Source organism: Dermacentor andersoni, chromosome 2, assembly GCF_023375885.2.
Source record: "Dermacentor andersoni chromosome 2, qqDerAnde1_hic_scaffold, whole genome shotgun sequence".
Taxonomy (NCBI): Eukaryota; Metazoa; Arthropoda; class Arachnida; order Ixodida; family Ixodidae; genus Dermacentor; species Dermacentor andersoni.
The window spans coordinates 148,658,588-148,676,738 of record NC_092815.1 but is presented as its reverse complement, the minus strand read 5'-3'; the positions used below and the strand labels follow the sequence as shown (position 1 = coordinate 148,676,738).

The 18,151-nt window shown below is 46.0% G+C and overlaps 2 long non-coding RNA genes across 2 annotated transcripts in view; one reads left to right on the top strand and one right to left on the bottom strand.

The window, feature by feature from the left end:
• LOC140215962 (uncharacterized) overlaps positions 1-1,995 on the top strand; it is a 70,955-nt gene extending 68,960 nt beyond the window's left edge. Inside the window, exon 4 of the long non-coding RNA XR_011892576.1 lies at positions 1,774-1,995. This is a non-coding gene — a long non-coding RNA (uncharacterized lncRNA). The remainder of the gene's footprint in view (positions 1-1,773) is intronic.
• A 10,921-nt stretch (positions 1,996-12,916) lies between these two features.
• LOC126527502 (uncharacterized) lies at positions 12,917-14,398 on the bottom strand. The gene is made up of 2 exons (XR_007598789.3): positions 14,216-14,398; positions 12,917-13,053 (listed from the first exon to the last, which is right to left on the bottom strand). It is a non-coding gene; the product is annotated as an uncharacterized lncRNA (long non-coding RNA).
• Between the last annotated feature and the right edge of the window lie 3,753 nt (positions 14,399-18,151).

The following is an 18,151-nucleotide window of genomic DNA, read 5'->3' as shown; positions in this document are numbered from 1 at the left end:
GTCACACAGTTTACTCAAGCACATCAATCCGTCCTATTGGCAGGCTGTGCCGAAAATGCACTGGGTATCTGCCTCTTTTCAATGAACGCCTTTCACGACAACGCTTTAGACACATGGGCCATGAATGTGTTGGGTATGTGCCGCTCTTCAATGTTCGTTTCACCAACTTGGGTCTCCAGCCTGGTATGTACCTCTGAATGTGCGGCAAGGGACGGAACACTTCTCAGTGTTTGCAGGAGCCAGCGCTGTGCGCTTCTTGGATCAGAGGCTACGCGTTGACTTCTCCGCCGTGCCACTAGATGGCGCAGCGTGTACAGAAAGAAGTGCGAGAGAAGGAACCGCTTGCCGTATGACGCGTTTGCCTGTGCACAAGCGCGCCATGCATATTGGAGGCCTTGTGCAGGTTCCGCGGTAGTGGCGCCTCATGGCGCCGAGTAGTCTTAGGGAAGCGCGAAAGAGGAGTCTCACTGCAGTACACGCCTTATGCATAGCTCTTTTGGATAGTACCGATTCGTTGTATCGCTATATTTATTCGATGCTAACGCATCTCAGTAGAGAGACCTCGAGAGATGGTTTCCGCTGCTTTATTATTATTTTTTTTTGACGTGGTGTTTCACGGGAAACTGGATTTCCACGCATCAACTGTCTCGAGGCTAAATGCCTAAGAACAATGAACTTAATGAACATTCTTTCTCACAAGATTGGGCAGCGACGGGAATTGCTTATTGAACGTGTACATCACTCTTTTTTCGGTCACGTTTTGATTATGAAGCCGTGCTGTACAACTCTACCGCGTCTTGTGCCTTAAACATACTGGATCCCGTCAACTATCTAGGTATCCGCCTGGCTACAGGTGCCTTCCGAACAAGGCCTATTCAATGTCCATAGGTAGAATCGAATCATTGGTGCCTTCACGTGCAAGCAACATACACCATTTTCACATATGTCCTCAAGTACAGTCTAACCTTAAGGATCCTTGTTACACATCGGTTAACGATGTCGCATGTGGTGCACTATTTCGTTATCGGCCGTCATTTAGGGCGCCTTTCTTAATGCGAGTGAGAAAACTTAGTGAAGAAACCGTTATCAGCCAAATGACGAAGTTCGCACCTGAGTTACACATTCACGTGTGCTTCAATGAAGTTCAGGAAAAGGTCATGGCCTGTCCTACTGCTAGGCGTTGCGCCATTATATGGCGAATCGGCTTGGCCGTGAAACCTTTCTGCATAAAATTCATCGTCAAGTGTAGTTTACTGTAGACAAAAATAAATACGCCAGCTTGCGCATGGCGTGCTTATGGGTATAGATTTGTGGTGAGGCGTCATTATGGCGTGCATCGGGACTGATTTGATGTTTGTGCATTGGACGGACCTAGTCGGGCGAAACATCGCGTAACGTGGCTGTGGGGGGGCCTTTACACATATTAAATATATTGTTGACATATTAACCCGTTACGTGCGGCATAATCATTAAAGCGCTAATGTTATTTGCATGTCAGTCTTGCACAAACATTAGAGCAAATATGTGACGTATGATTGGAAATTTAAATTTAGATAATGGTTGAGTGTTCATGCCGAATGTCCTATGAAGTGCAATAGCGACCTTCGTAGTAAGGCAATCGCAACTTCAAACGGCAATCTTTCTACGAGCGCTCATTCCTTGTTCAGAAATTGTGAATATTATAATCTTAATTGGAGTCTCATTACTTGCTCATTGTTACTTTATCACGGACATTTTGCCAAAAAGCGTATGCATTTCTGTTTCTCTCTTCAGGAGTCACAAGATGCGAACTCCTTTTCTGGAAAAAAAGCGAAGGAATACGTTTTGAAAACTGCCAGCAAGAATATAAGAGCCTGTGCCCTCACGAGAAGATATTCACAGTTTACGATAGTGATTGCAAAAAATGGTTTCCTCCAAAACTGCTATCGATATCATGGTAGGCCAAGTTATCCGGATAGAGAGAGACCATGGAGATTTCGAGATTGCTTGAACTGAAATAAAACTTATGATCAGCACCAAGTGCGTCAGGTTTTTCTTTTTTAAACCACCTATCAAGACTCGTTTTGTTGTTCCTGAAAACAAAAATAAAGCTACTAAATGCGTGTTTATGAACAATTATTTTTCTCGCGCGTTGGTGTAGCAAACTTTTCTGACACGTTACCACGAGAACTGGCTGCGAAATTCGCTTCATGGGTTTTCTTGAATAGCCGGCGGCACCTTTGGTGTGATAAACTGGGTTGAAACGTCGTAACTGCTATGATTTTCTAGCTTTTTTCAATTCTCGCTCTCACCATCGCCCTCGCATGTTTGAGTTTTTTGCACGTACACAGAAACTGAGCGCGCTTCACAACCGAGAGACTCAGCCTTTTTTAGCAACCTTACAGTCGCGATTAGGCATGCTGTACAGAGAGATAATTTTCAGCGTAACCAATTTCAGTAATCTGAGACATCGCCTACTATGGCAAAGCCGACCCTGGGCCGATGCGATCCGCGCAATTCTGTGGCAATGATCTCTTTTTAAAATCGATTGCCGAGGAATGCCTCGTTTCTCGCAAATTGCACTTTATGCACTTAAATGGTCTCACGCTATATGTTACGTCTAGTTTAATTCAACTGGCTGTATTGATTTTAAACCATCTCACAACGTGTTGGGTGATTTTTGAAATGCTGATTGCAGCCTAGTGAGAATTAATCCGCTAATTGCACTCGAGTTACATATACTCTGTAATTACCTCTATGCGTTGGACCAGTTTGGCTATTTTCCGCTGGCTGACATTTTTTTTTTTTTTTTTTTGGCGCACTTTCGTTCGGCACTATGGGGCTAAGCAGCACTGCAGGGGCAAAAGATTCGTCTGTTGTTGAAGTGACCGGAAATGGAGCGTCGATAATGTTAAAGCTAATCGACTTGAATATTCGATTGTGCAGCTGTGATGCACATTCGCGCCCTCGCGTATAAGAACAGATGATACTGTCAGACTCTACACGAAGCAGCGGACCAAATGGCTTTATGGAGTGACATCCAAGCATTAAGCCCGGCAGCGCGCGCCATTTTTTCAAGTCCTGACACATGGTAAAGCTGTTTATTTGGTATTTAAGAACATTGGGAACGATAGACATTTTGTTCCAGCTTACCTCCTGAAAACCAATCAGCAATTAGATTGAAATATTGAATTATGAACTAATTACAAAATACAGCGAATTATAAGGGCGAGTTATAACTAGTTATGACTAGTTGCTAACATACCATGCTGAACTTTCTTGGTTTTACACAGCATTACTATCATGAAGCTAAATTTAATATAAGAAAACGAGTGATTCAACAATGAAGCCTGCTGGGAGCTGATTTGGTGAAGTCGGTAATGATAACGAATAATTTCTTTTACTGGTACAACGGTACTCTTGATTCGCCGTCGTCGTCAATGATCCATTCACACTGTAATTAAATTAGCATTCTGGTTATCATTGCTAATTGATAATGCCGATACTGACTTTCGCCCAATATGGCGTCATGAATGCCTAATGAAAGGTCGTTCAAAAAGTAACTAAACTATGGTAATAAGAAGTTGTAGGACTGAGTTACCAGTGATCACGAATCACTTTGCTTCTTATGTCAGTGGCACCCTCTATGCATGTACTTTGGCAATGATATTAATCCAAAAATCATTATATGACAATTTCTTTGGTTACAACTGCCGATCGACTACGCCCGGTAATTAGTCTTCTGTGATGCCTTCAGTTAGATGTTACCGTATTTTATATAGTGTAGCGTAATCTATATGAAATTTACCGTTGATTCGGTTATATTTAGGTGATTGTAGGAGCGAAGTCACTAGTGATCACGGATAACCTTCTTGAGTATGAGAGCGGTAGCCTTGATTTGTGCACATCGTCATTGGTATCAAACGTGGAACAAGAGTATTGTTGGTTACCATCGTTATTTGATGACGCCGATTCATTAGCGATCACTAGTGATATGTTACCTTTGATGTCATTGTACGTTTCAGCATCAGATTTGTCATGTATAAACAAATGGAAAGTCATAAAATGCAAGTTCAAATCTATTAGGCGATGGTAGGATTGAGTCACTAGTGATAACAAATCACTTTGTTTTGTATGAGAGCAGTAGTCTTCATATATTGTCAGGATTCACTAGCAGCAGAAACTGATAAAAAAGTGCAGGACACTTTAATTGCAGGCAAACTGCAAAACTATCACGCAGGGACATCTTCTCCTCCGCAATGCGCGAGTTGTTCGTCTTCCTCTACGTGCCGCGTACTGGATGTGGCATTTGGCTCCCTCCAGAGAGAGCATCGTCCCGATGTTCACCTAGCGGCAGGAAGATGTGTCAGACGAGGTGTGGGCACTTCACTCCGAACAATAGGGCTTCATGCGCACAATGCGCACGACTTCTGGTGGACGCTGCCTCGCCATGCAGGAAGCAGGACTATCAGAGATAACCTCATAGTTGAGGTCGCTGAGACGCCGTACAACTTTGTAGGGTCCAAAGTACCGCCTGAGTAGCTTTTCTGAAAGCCCGCGCCGGTGGATGGAACTCCAAACCCACACTTTGTCGCCTGCCTGATATGTGATGTAGCGGCGCCGTAGATAGTAGCGTCGAGCGTCGTAGTCCTGTTGTGGAGCGATACCGGCGCGAGCGAGTTGTCTCGCTTCTTCAGCACGCTGAGCGAAAGCTTCAGCGTCCCTGCCTATATCACTGCAGCCGTCCGACCCCGTGGAGCACCAGATGGTGATGTCGTCCGCGTATACCGTATGGTTGAGGCCTTGTATCTTCCGGAGGCGTTCGGAGAGTCCAGTCATCACCAGGCTAAACAGCGTCGGCGAGAGGACGGAGCCCTGGGGCGTGCCACGCTGTCCGAGCTCGATTTCTTCCGACGTGAAGTCTCCGGCACGCAGCACGGTCTCGGACAGGCAGACGTGGGGATATGGAAACCAAGAAGAACAAGACTTCGAGGAAAGAACTGAATGTTCCGGTGGTGACTGTCGTTTTGGGTCTTTTGCTTCACATACGTCTTTATACTTTATAGTTTGAAGTCTTTATACTTTTATAGCAGTGTTTGGCCACGAATAAAACACTGCTGTAGCACATCAAGAAAGTTACTAGTAAGTACCGGTAAGTACGCATGTTATTAGAACGGCATGCCCTCACGGCATGGCTAACAAAAGCTGCTGAAATACGGGCGACCCTTCGAAATATTATATATAATGTAGTGGGTAATATGCATGTGGCACTGTAGTTGTAGTGGGTAATATGCATGTGGCACTGTGCGGACTGCCACCGCTGCGGCGCGAGACACGGGCGCGGGTTGTTGATGCGAAGCGCTAGGACTCGTGATCTAGAACTACCTGCGATCCCTCGAACGAGCTACAATAAACCCCATTTCATTTGGTGGAGCTGCGGGGTAACCTCGAAAACTGGAACTCCGAAGCCGGACGCTACCGACTGCTGCGACCATGCCTGACGAAACCACACAGGAAGATGCACCACAGCCTCCGACGGTCATCGTTTCCGGTGCATTGCGCCAGCGTGATCCTGCCATCTTTAGCGGCACCGCTGATCATGACGTGGAGGATTGGTTGTCATCTTACGAAAGGGTGAGCCAGCATAACAAGTGGGACGACGTCACGAAGTTGCACAATGTGCTGTTTTACTTAACCGGCGTCGCGAACCTCTGGTTCCGAAACCACGAACACGATTTCACAACGTGGAGCAGATTCAAGACAAGTTTCACAGAAGTGTTCGGGCGCCCCGCTGTGCAAGCTTCGCGCAGAACAACGCTTACGGGGGCGCGCGCAACATCACGGTGAAACGTTCACAAGTTACATCGAAGATGTCATTGACCTGTGTAAGCGCGTGAATCCGTCAATGGCGGAACAGGACAAGATAAAACACATTATGAAAGGCATTGATGAGGACGCATTTCAAATGTTGCTAGCGAAGGATCCGCGTACCGTGGCCGAAGTTATCAACTTGTGCCAAAGTTTTGACGAGCTACGGAAACAACGCATCTTAGCTTGGCGCCCACCGCCTACGGAAGATTCGTTAGCAGGGGTGCTATGCAGGATGCGCCGAGTTTCTCGTTCACCCGAGTTTTCCCAGAGTTTGCTCGACGGCAGTTAGTGACCGGAGATAGCGTGAAACGCGCAAAGGCTGCAGGCGAAAAAATATGTAGACAAAAAGCCGCGTATGACAACATGAGCGCACCCTGCGCGGCACGCTGCTTCCACGTTTCAAGCGCAGACGGCTGCACCATAGAGAAAGGAATACAACAAGAGCGGACACTCCCATAGGCGTGCGTCTATTTGTCGTACAAAAATCCCTCACGTGACCTGATCCTAGGTGCCTAGGGACAGCATCGTTTAGGGATTTTTGAGAAGGCGCGACGCTGGCGCCGATTGACGCCGTGGCTAGGGACCCTACCGTGGCGTGTTCGTCCTCGGCATGATCGTTCTCTGGACCGCGCGTTGTTCAACATTGCACATGTGATTGTACGCGCGTTGCTTGTGTGTTGGTTGTAGGTTCTGTGTTACTTGGCGGAAAGCCGTGAGTAGTGGCGGTGCGGCAGTGCGGCTTTGGCCTCGGTGAGCTCTGGTCGTACAGAATCTGCGTTGTGTGACCCGTGCTTTCTTGAGAACCGGCGGTGGTGACGATTGAAATATCGAAGTGGCCTAGCGCCTCGGCAGCGAAGTTCTGCGAACCGCGATGTGGCGTCGCCGTGTCCGACTTTGCTTAACGGACATCGAGGCATGTGCTGCTCGCTGCAAGTCATGTAAATGCAACTGCGTCGACCGCCCACTGTTCAGCGCTGAATGTGTGTTTGGTGTGCTGTGCTTGAAACGAGTGGTGCAGCCGTGCAGAGGGGGTGGCGAAGGAGCAGAGTGGCTTAGGGGCTCCGTTTGCGTGTTCACAGACATGTGCTCCCGTCTTGGTCTCATTAGCGGCTGTCGCGGGATTGTGGTGTGCTAGCTCCTTGCCTAGTATGAAGTTTACGACGCTAACACACAGCATGTTCACGTTTTTCCGCGCTATATGTCATTTACATGACGGCCGAGTTGAAAACGAGACGTATGTCTGTGTTCTTTGCGTTTGTGTGTTGTAAATTACTTTCTATTGTGGAAGTTCTGGGAGTCTTATTACGCAAGGAGTGCGAACGTAAACATAAACACATGTCTGTGTGAATCAGCTACCGTATGTTGCGACGCTCTTCCGTGTGGTAAAAACCATTTGTTTATTCACTCAATAAAAATGTACGGCTTCTTCGCCGCAGTACATTTTAATTACGCGGTGAAGCATACTAAAAGTGGGAGGGGGCCGCTATCAGCCAGCATAGTATGTCCACTTAGGCGACATGAGAGGCGGCGGGTGCGCGAGTGTATAATTAAAGAACTCTTATTATGTCCGGTGACAGTGGCCCCTTTTCACTTTTAGTATGTTTCACCGCAGTACATTGCTTAGGCTTCACCGCGAAATATTAGTGTATTGCGAAAAAGATAATCGTAAAAAGCCTAATTATGCAACGTTTCTTTTGTACCTTGCTACACCGCAATACAGGGGTGTAAATAAGCATCATGCAGTAAAGCATACTAAGAGTGGAAAGGGCACATAGGTATGCACTGTGCTCATTATTTTCAATTGTGACATAATTTGCAAGTGCATCTGTGCTTGTGGTAAGCTTCATTGACAATTCTTTGTACATTACAAATTAATATTGCAGGGAAGCTTACTAAAGCACATTCGCCATTATGGTATGTGTTATTCACCTTCAATGCAGGAGCACAATGTGGATTCTTGCCCCTGCTTTTGGCTGGACTGCACATGCTCTTTGAGAAATGATTCATTTCATTGATTCATTCTTTGATTAAGCGCGAGACCTAGCAATGGGTAGCCCAAATATAGATTTGAGAACACCAAAATGAATTCAGCAGTAAGAAGCTAAAGGGTTGTTTCGGTGTAGAGCAGTGGCCAAGTCTGGATATGAAAGAGGAGGAAGAAAAGCCGAGTCTTTCCACTTCAACACTGGGAGGCACAACTCCCACAAATAAATACGACTCTTACTTATGTTACTTTTAAGATTACCGACTTGCATTGGCAAGTGTTTAACAAATGCTGCATGAAGTAAGCTTCCTGCGCATATTTCACCAGCTACTGCATCATTGTTTCGCATTACGAGTGAAACTGCAATTTTCTTTATGCCACAACTTGCCCAATCTTGTGTTTTGCAGTAGGATGTTAGCAGTGCTATTAAGGCACTTAAATACTCATGCATAGTAGTAGAGAGAAAAAAAATAAAAGAAAGCAGTGGCTTTTCGTGCGTAGACTATGCATACACCTGGTGATCTTATGGTCATTTTTTCCCTATCTGCTAAACCATTCTAAACAAGAAAAGTTTATACACAATTAGTTTATACACAGACCACAACTAAACCACAGGTATCGTTGGTAAGCAAAGTATATTTATTCGGTGACATTTTCTGCAGCCCTGCTATTGGGCTTTCCTTCCTTCATTTTCACCTGTGCAGATTCATTAAGAAGTGATGAGACAGTTTGACAATTTTAATTGCTGAAAGCCTTAACGAAGCCTTTTTCAGGTTGTTTATTCTTGGTTTCAGACTCTGCACATTGCATGTTTTCTGTGTTTGTTGCTTTTTCTTTATGGGTAGGGCATGTCAACATTTTTTACACCATGTCAAATATGTGGTGCCATAGACTGTTCTTAGATGGAGTCTTGCCCTTTCATTCTGTACAATATGATGTCGTTTTTTGTTGTGTCCAAGGCCGTTTTACAGTGTGATTGTAGCATTTTGCTAAGTTTTGCCTCTGTCACCCAAGCTTGAAAGATTGCTACCCACTGCTGGTGGCATGACACACGTGACATTTCTTGAAAAGAATATTAGGTAAATTTTGGTGTGGGTGGGAATCATACCCGGGCCTCCGGAGTGCGAGACAAGCACACTTCCCCAATGCCACGGTTGCTCCACGGTTCTGATGGGCTAAATGAGCGCTCAGTGTGTGCATCCTTGTGCACGTCACGTCGCAGCGCTAGTGCGTGCGTCGTTGTGCACGTGGCAGTGCAGCCAATGGGTAGGAGGTGACGCCACGTCACGAGTGTATAAAGTGAGTGCGTATAATAAAAAGCATTAATGTCCAATTAAATGTCGCTGAGTGGTCTATTGAATTATGAACTCCTTGTGGGCATATAGGACACTAAGATGCTTGGCACATTTTCATTTTGTCTCACCAAGGCACAGAAAAGCGGCCGAGAGCTTGCACAGACAAGGAATGTGGACAAAAAAAGCATTTCAGCAAAAGGACTAATGCTTTCGCATTCCCACACATAAGCAGTCGTAAGTGTCCCTGCCGAATTTATTATATCAGTATTGCCTTGCGTGGGGCAATTCTAACTCTCCCATTATTGTAATTGCAATTCACTGCTGAATCCTGTGATTGAACCCTTCACTGATATATAGGGTGTCCCAGCTAACTTTGGACAGAGTTTAAATATATGCGAATGCCACACAGCTGGACAGAACCAAGGTAATGTTGTTTGCCGACACTTGGAGATACTCACATTACTTCTTTTTTCGTTCTACCTAAATACATAATTAGTCCTAATTAATTAATGAGCTTCTCAAATATTGCTGTTAGATTAAAAGTGTCAATGAGAAAATTGCCATAAAAGGAAGTGTGTCACTTATCCTGTGCACTGGTTCTCTCTTTGAATTGCAATTTGTTGCCTATATTTGCTCTTTTGTTGCATTTCAGATTAGGAATGGCTATCATAATTGACATTTAACCATATTGCACACAATGTGGATGATATGTAATTGCTATATATGGCCACCATAAATATAATAGAAGTTAATAATTCAAGAATAGTGCCTTTACATGGTGATGCAGCCATGAATTGTGGCTATAAGGTACCAGCACTGCAGGTAGCACTGTTTGTGCAGAATATAGTTCAACTCTGCTACTTTCAAACATCATTGTTTTTATCTGCATTTATATAGCTCCAGTTTCTATGAACAACACACATCTGGTGGAAGAGTGGCTTGCACCTGCAGTTGGGTCCAATTAATAGCCAAATTTCTGCCCGTTTTCATGTTATTAGCATATTAGTAAAGGCAGTCGTTTCTATAGTAGCCTGGTTGCCCAGTGTAGAAGCCACTGCAGGGTGTCAGGATCTCATACACATCTTCAGCTTTGCAGGGGACACAGCATCTGGCACATAGTTTGTCACAGGCCATGTATTCGGGGCAAGTTGAGTTTACTCACTAGCAAAGGTAAAACCAAGCTTGTTGGATATGAAATAAACCACCTATATACTCAGTGGCCTTCATTTCGTGTGACATATGTGGTTATAGCGACCCTTGTTTTAAGCACTTCTTGTCCAGCAGCGGTCATTTGCTTTTGAAACACTCAGGATAGCTTTCAGCAAGCTGGACAGGAATAACACAGGAAAAACCAGCAGATGTTAATTGTCGCACTTATCATGCGAAGCTTCGTACAGTATGATGAGGGCGTAAATAAATGAGGGTGTTCCTCAAGGCCTTGTAGCACATGTCACGAGTTTGGAGGAACATGATTTATAGCACTTTTTTGATCGCATGGCATAGGTTTGGCAGGTGTGGCCATGGTTGAAGTGCGGTGCAAGGTCAAGAAAACAGATATCTATGAGCAGCACCCTGGTAAAGGAGACTCTGGGAAAACTAGTGGGAAGCCTGTTGAACATCTGGTTGACCCACTGGCTGGCTCCATCAGGCAAAGTATGATAAAGAGAAGGAAGTCATCAACACATCAGAAGGTTTTTACATCTAAACACTGTGCTAAGGCCATAACATGCCAACAAGTCTTAGTGCGCAGGCTATGCACGACCAACTACATATGCCTTCTGTTCGGACATTGCTCATTGTAACTAACAAGGATGGAGTGGACAAAAAAAGAACAGCAGCTCCATTAATTTGGTTTCACTGGTATCAACAGTGTTTTGTAAGTGTACATTGCCATACTCCCCAATGCCTTCTTGGGTGACATCAGCAAGGACCAGCTTGAGGCAAGGGGCAATAGAAGTCTTTACAAGCTAAACATGCATGCATGCATGCATGGAGAGCACATTGTGTCCAAAAAGTAGGCACTTCACAGGGGCACTGGAGAAGGAACAGATTATTAACAGTTGGCAAAGACAAGCTACTAAACACCCAACACTGTTGCATGTAACGACCTCTGAAACAATCCCTCTTAAAGAGGAAATCATCTTTGTGTATCCATAAAGAGGGCACATGGGCAAAGCCCCTTCAGTAATGCTGCTAGCTTCAAAAGCCCACTTTGCACATCCTGAATGCTTCCTTCTTACGATTTTGCTGGGTGTAAGCATTCTACTGTCCAAAAGCTGTCATTGAGAGCACTGTTGGTTTGGTGGCAATACAGTTCAGAAGCAATTGCAACAAACCTCCCTTCCTAGTTGGCCTGGATGCTCACGGTGCTTATGAAGCAGCACCATGAGGCAAGCAAGGTGAACGGATGCCTCGAAGCCTTTGTTTGTTTATCACACTGTTCTGTTAGTAACAACCATGAGACTTGAAACCAATAAGCTCAAGTTCGGCACTCCCGTGGTTACTGCGGAGGATCCATAAAAAGCACAAAAACAGAAAATTTAGGGAAAGGATAAAGCACCATTTAACACTTAGTATTGCTGCAGCCCACCCCCTTCTTTTATTTTGTCTGGTCGTGCTACAGCTTTTTACTATAGATAGGCATGAACTTAGGTGATGTTCCCAATCAATGTCCAATTTTTATATACACTACGTGCTGGTTCAAAGAAGCTCGAAACACTGCAATGGAAGCTTCAAGTAGAAAAGGTGCCTGGAAAAAAAAAATGCTGCGCTGCAACCATCTCGGCAACATCTTGTCCCCTTAATAAAAATTGTGCTTTCATATCACTTCATACTAGGCAAGGAGCTAGCACACCACAGTCCCGCGACAGCCGCTAATGAGACCAAGACGGGAGCACATGTCTGTGAATGCGCAAACGGAGCCCCTAAGCCACTCTGCTACTCCGCCACCCCCTCTGCACGGCTGCACCACTCGTTTCAAGCACAGCACACCAAACACACATTCAGCGCTGAACAGTGGGCGGTCGACGCAGTTGCATTTACATGACTTGCAGCGAGCAGCACATCCCTCGATGTCCGTTAAGCAAAGTCGGACACGGCGACGCCACATCGCGGTTCGCTGCCAAGGCGCTAGGCCACTTCATTATTTCAATTGTCACCACCGCCGGGTTCTCAAGAAAGCACGGGTCACACAACGCAGATTCTGTACTGCCAGAGCTCACCGAGGCCAAAGCCGCCCTGCCGCACCCCCACTACTCACGGCTTTCCGCCAAGTAACACAGAACCTACAACCAACACACAAGCAACGCACGTACAATCACATGTGCAATGTTGAACAACGCGCGGTCCAGAGAACGATCATGCCGAGGACGAACACGCCACGGCGTCGTTCGGCGCCAGCATCGCGCCTTCTCAAAAATCCCTAAACGATGCTGTCCCTAGGCACCTAGGATCAGGTCACGTGAGGGATTTTTGTACGACAAATAGACGCACGCCTCCCATAGAGCCCAGCGGCCGAATTGACTGCAGCGCACCAAGCCGTGGATGTTAAAACCTGAAGCACACTTCCGGTTTCGGTTTTGTGCGCGCGCGTTTTGAATACTAGCAGGTGCGCGTCACGCCGGCTCCGCTCTTCTTTTTTTTTCCTTTTGCAGCAAATGTTTATTTACTCTTATTTATTAAATATTAATTTGCAAATCATTTTATTAAGCAAAACTGATTGCGAATGATCTTCACAAGCCTCCATTGAATATGTGGCACGTGCAATTTCATAAAGACGCAAGACACCTTGTGAAATGAGGAAAAATTAATGTTTATTTTATTCTTTGTAAATGCTCGTCGCGGGCTTTTTGTGCATTCATCCAACATTGTGGCACCAGGTAAGCAGCAGTAGTTTCCGCAGGAAGCTCCACCAGACGATGTGAGCTGAAAAAATTACAAGCGTTATTTTGGTATTAACATGTAAGAATGCCTGTAGAGGCAAAGCGTGCGAAAGTGGTGAGTGGGCGGCATTACAAACAAAAGCAGTTCGTATTTACACACACGGCGTAGAAAATACCCGACTCATCCCAAGCCATACCACAAACACATTCTAATTCCAAGCATTCCCCTCTTCCCAATACTTATTTCCTGCACTTTAATAGCACGAATGCGCGGGCAGCGGCGCGTTTCGCGAACTGGGCTAAACCGACGCGATAGTACGCTACGAACACACAGAGGTGGCCACAACACAGGCTCTCAACCGAGCATGCTGGACGCTCGCAGAATTCCTGCTACTCGCACTCAAGACAAAATGCGTGGGTGCCGTTCAGAAGACAGAATTTTCGAGTTACTAGTTCCTGGCGTTTGAGCTCCTTGGCTTATCTCTTGTGCGTTCTGCAGGCGCAAACAACGCAGTCCCGTGTTATCACTCTTGACGATTGCTCGTCGCGTTTTCGACAAGCGTGGGTACCGAAAGAAGGCTTAAATTGTTGCGAGGACATAAAAATTGCCACAAACTTGTTGGAGTAAGATTCAGTACGCGCCAAACTAACTTTGTCACCACGGCCGAGCTGCTTTTCGCTCCGTCACAACAGGCGCGGCGAGCGGGCCTCATAACATAAAAGTACCGAAAATAATTTTCAACAATGTTGGGCGTCAGAGAAAGAAAAGCGCCATGAACTTGTCAGTGCATTAAAGCGCGAAACCGCGCACCACGGCCGAGCTGCTTTTCGCTAACCGGGTAACAGCGCCAGGCGCGACTACTGCGCTCGAAAAGTAGCCCAAAAAGTAATGAAATTAGTTTCAATAATGTTGGCAGTCAGAGAAAGCGCCAAAACTTGTCGCCGTAAAATTCAGTACACGCGAAACTGCGTCACAGCACCCTGTGTGACTAGCGTGCCCAAAAACTACCGAAATTAGTTAAAATAATATTGGGGCTTATAGGAAGCGTCGCAAACATCTCCCAGTACGATTCATTAATTCAAATTAACTACTCCACGACGACCACGCTGTTTTTCGTTAACTGCGTCACAAGTCTAGCCTAGGTGCCGGGCAGTAAGCCTAATTGCTTGAAGTGCGTCGCAGACTGTCGAACAAAGTTTCTCACCTTGCCGTAGTCCAATAGTGCAGTGCTGCCATGTCGAAGTTCCGAAAGAACGCAATAATTCGCCGAGAGGCCACCAAACCAGGCTAAATCCCAAAATAGAAAAACAGGCAGACGGGTGCCCGAACAGTCCAACGCTCAGATGCGCGGCCGGTCTCTCTCGCTTCGGCGGTGTGTCTGACGATAGACGCATAGAGAAAGGGATTGAACAAGAGCGGACACTCGGCGAAAATTGGAAACAGGAAACACGTCACGCTATAGTATCAACACCGACGAATTGGGGCCGCGAGCATCGAAAAAAAGGAAGAATGTGAAATGAGATTAACAGAAATTGTTTTATTTTTTTTATTCTTTCCCGGAAAAATTTAAAATATCTGCGTATAAATTAAATTAAACTTTGTGGCTTACTTCCGTTGCCTAGTGACAGGCGAACCGGCGAATGACGAGCCGGATGTTTGCGATGTCACTTCAATGAAGAACTCTTCGAGGTCACACGAAGTTTCTTCAAGTGCAAGGTGTATATATATATATATATATATATATATAAATATATATATATATATATATATATATGTATGTGTGTGTGTGTGTGTGTGTGTGTGTGTAGAGTGAGTGAGAGATAGATAGATGAGCTGGTCAGGCGCACGGATCACGCGTGGCCTTTCCATAGCAAAGGTGGAGCGAAACGGTACCATCAATTCCCCTTGGTCGCCTTATCACGCGCACATTACGTCACGCAGTACGTCATACGTTCATTGAGGCACAGCTGCGACGGAGCGCTGGTTGGGATGCAGGTGGCCGGTAAACCGAGCCCCGACGAGAGCGGTGATATGAGTTTGCTTTTGCTGTTGGCTCTTTCTCTTAATTTTTAGGGGAGGGTTGTTAGGGGAGGGCTTTTCGGCGCGGACGCCATACAACCGCGAATGCTAGCCATAGACAGCTTCGCTGTAGAAGTTTTCACAGCACATGCCTCTCAGCCGCGTACTTCAAGGTTCCTATAGAGGCACTAATGCCTATTGCATACGCTTTAACGCGACAGCGTTAAGGAGCTCGTGTCGCAGAAAAGCCGGAGTCGTCGGTGTCGGCGGCGTTGGCCGTGAGCGATAAATTCCTAGAGGCACTTCATCCATACAAACAACTTGCAAGAGGCTCTGGGCCCCCAAGCCCCAAGCAGCAGAGTTTGAGGATTGGGTCGAACAGAGACACCGGTGGGTTGAGCGCTCAGGAGGCCGCAGTGTGGAAAATATAAAGGTGCAGGTGCTTGAAAAAAGAAGAAGAAAAACCTCTTTTCTTACAAGTGAAAACGAACACAACGCATTTTGAGCAAGAGGAGCGAACAATAAAATGTAAGAAACGCAATCACTGTGTTAGTACCGGTTAGTATTACGAATTAAGTGTGCAATTCTAAGCCAAGCAAAGCCAATCGAAGGCAAGTGCTCTTAGTTGGTGTTTTCTTGTCACGCGCTGCGAAAAAACTGCGAGTTCACCCGCATGAATTGGCAAAAATCAGTCGAAGTACAGCAAGTCTGATCTGCGACCATCTGCTGTACGCCATCGCTGTCACCCGCGAGGGCGGCCCAAGACGGTTTGGGGGCCCACGCTAGTTTTCGATTTTTGGGTCTTGGGTTAACGCGAACGCAAGAACCCAAGACTGGCTTGGGTTCTGCGCATGCGCGCTAGTGGGTCCCAAGCGGTTTGGGACCACAAGCCGCTTGTAACTGTCTATTTTATTCACTAGTGACCACAGCTAACCAGCGCCTAGTGGCCATTGAATGACTCTAAGATGTTTCGGTTGAGAGCCATGATGCCATCGGGCGTGTCATTTCCTGGGTTACCAATCTCATGCTAACATTTTCTAAAATCGCTTACTCGAAGTGATATCTCGTGTCTCTACCACTATTGCACAAAAAAAAAATAAAGAAACCTTCAAACGTTGTCTTTAGTTACATGAGAGGAAAGCTACTGGTCTTCCACCTTGCTCTTTTCTTTTCAACAAAAGATTTCCACTCCGAAAATTTCCAAAAAATATTGCCACGGAATTTGAAGGTTCCCGAAGGATGTCCTGGTTCGATTAATGTAACTGACGCTGGTAATAAATCGTCTGGCGTTTGGATTACTTTTACGGGTGAAGACCTGTAGCTAACATAAGCGACACAAGCACCGATGAAAAGTGCCCCTCAGCAGAACATTTGTATATGCTTCAAGGTCTGCCATTCCGTTTCAAGTGTTGTGGTGAAGACACTCCTACTACTTCTAATAACACCAACACCCAGATGTGGTTAATCATAGTCTTTAAGGTGAAAAGAAAAATGCGCTTCTAGCGCTAGCATTAACTAGGTAGGCTTCTAACCACTGGGAAAAAAATTGGAGGACGTGTAAAGTTCGCCTTTAAGAGTGGAACGCGATGGCATCCAAGGATATTTGACTGCTTCTGATGCTTCCCGGCAACTGCAGCTTATGAAACTGTAATGTTTACCGGAAAACGCTGGCAGCGAACGCTATTTACGAAGGCGAGGGGGTCAGTTTTCTAGTAGAAACACTGCATTTTGCCTGGGTCGCAGATGCGCGGAGGCGACCACCATCTGGATGGTGTAGCAAGGAACCGATCGCGGCGGGCGGCTTCATGAATGATAGAAACGCTGGAAAAGGAGTTTTTTTTTTTTTTTTTTAGCTTCCGCTAAACAGGTTTACCTTTTGCAGCATATTCAAATTACAACCCGACGCTATCGTGTCTGTAGGTTGTGTTTAGGCTGAACTTTGCGATTTCTACTGACGCGTCTCCGACCCGCCGCGGTGGCTTAGCGGCTACGGTGTTGCGCTGCTGTCACATAACGCATCTCTTGTAACATCCCTTTACAAGAGCTGTGCGAAAAAAAAAAAACAAAAAATTGTGCCCTATCCTTCCACACTCCGGCACATTCGCGCAAGTTACAGAGCTGATCCACTACAAGACAAAAGCCAACGCACTGCCTTTCTCTCATGCGACAGCGAGTGAAGTCATTGAAAGAACACTAGAAGATAGTGACTCTGGTGATTGGTGAAATACAAGTAAAACCTTACTTCGATTACAAAAGGGGTGATTATCAGTGCATATTGCGGTCATTAGTCAATCCCACAAAATCAGCAACAACAGCTCATGCGTTCATGGTGCAGTCACTCCTTTCTCCAAACAGGGATGTGATTCATATACTCCCTAAGAGCAAAATGAATGCACAAACTTTGCAGGTGCATGCCTCAAGCATTATCTTATAAGTTGAGAAAATGATGCCTAAAGTTATTGCTGTAGTAACTGACATTAATGCTTTGAACCAAAAGATGATGTCGTTTTTTGCTGCAAGTTTTCAAGTGGGCATTCTTTATACACATCAAGCAGGTAACGCTCGTCCTGTTTTCTACGTTGTCGACCCTGCGCATCTCTTGAAAGGTAGCAGGAACAATTGGATCAATCATAAAATCCCTGAAAGATGCCTCTATTTACCAGAAACTGACTTGACTGCAAGAATGCAAGAAGGACTTCCTCGCATGAAAGCCGCTTCTTTCGTTGCTGTGAGGCAACTTTATTCTGCAACGTCATTTGTGAAAGCTGGCTACAAACTGAACTCAATAGCTATAAATGCAACCTCTTTGGCGCGGCAAAAAAAAAACCCCGCAGGGGCGTCTGCGCAAGCAGGCGTTTGGTGCGTTGCGACACCACGTACCCGAGCACACGAGGGTTGGACCCTCCCGCGTGTAGCCGTGCGCGGCTTAGCCGTGTCCGGGGAAAAGGGGATCCTGGGGGTTGAGCCAATGCCGGGTGTTTGGACCTTTACGGCCCCTCGGCGGCGGCAACACACCCCTTTGGCCTCGGCTTCACGTAGACGGCACCCCCGGACTGACCCACCCGGGGGAAATCGGTAGTTGCCTTTTCCTGTCTCTCTCTCCCTACAACCTTCGTCTTTC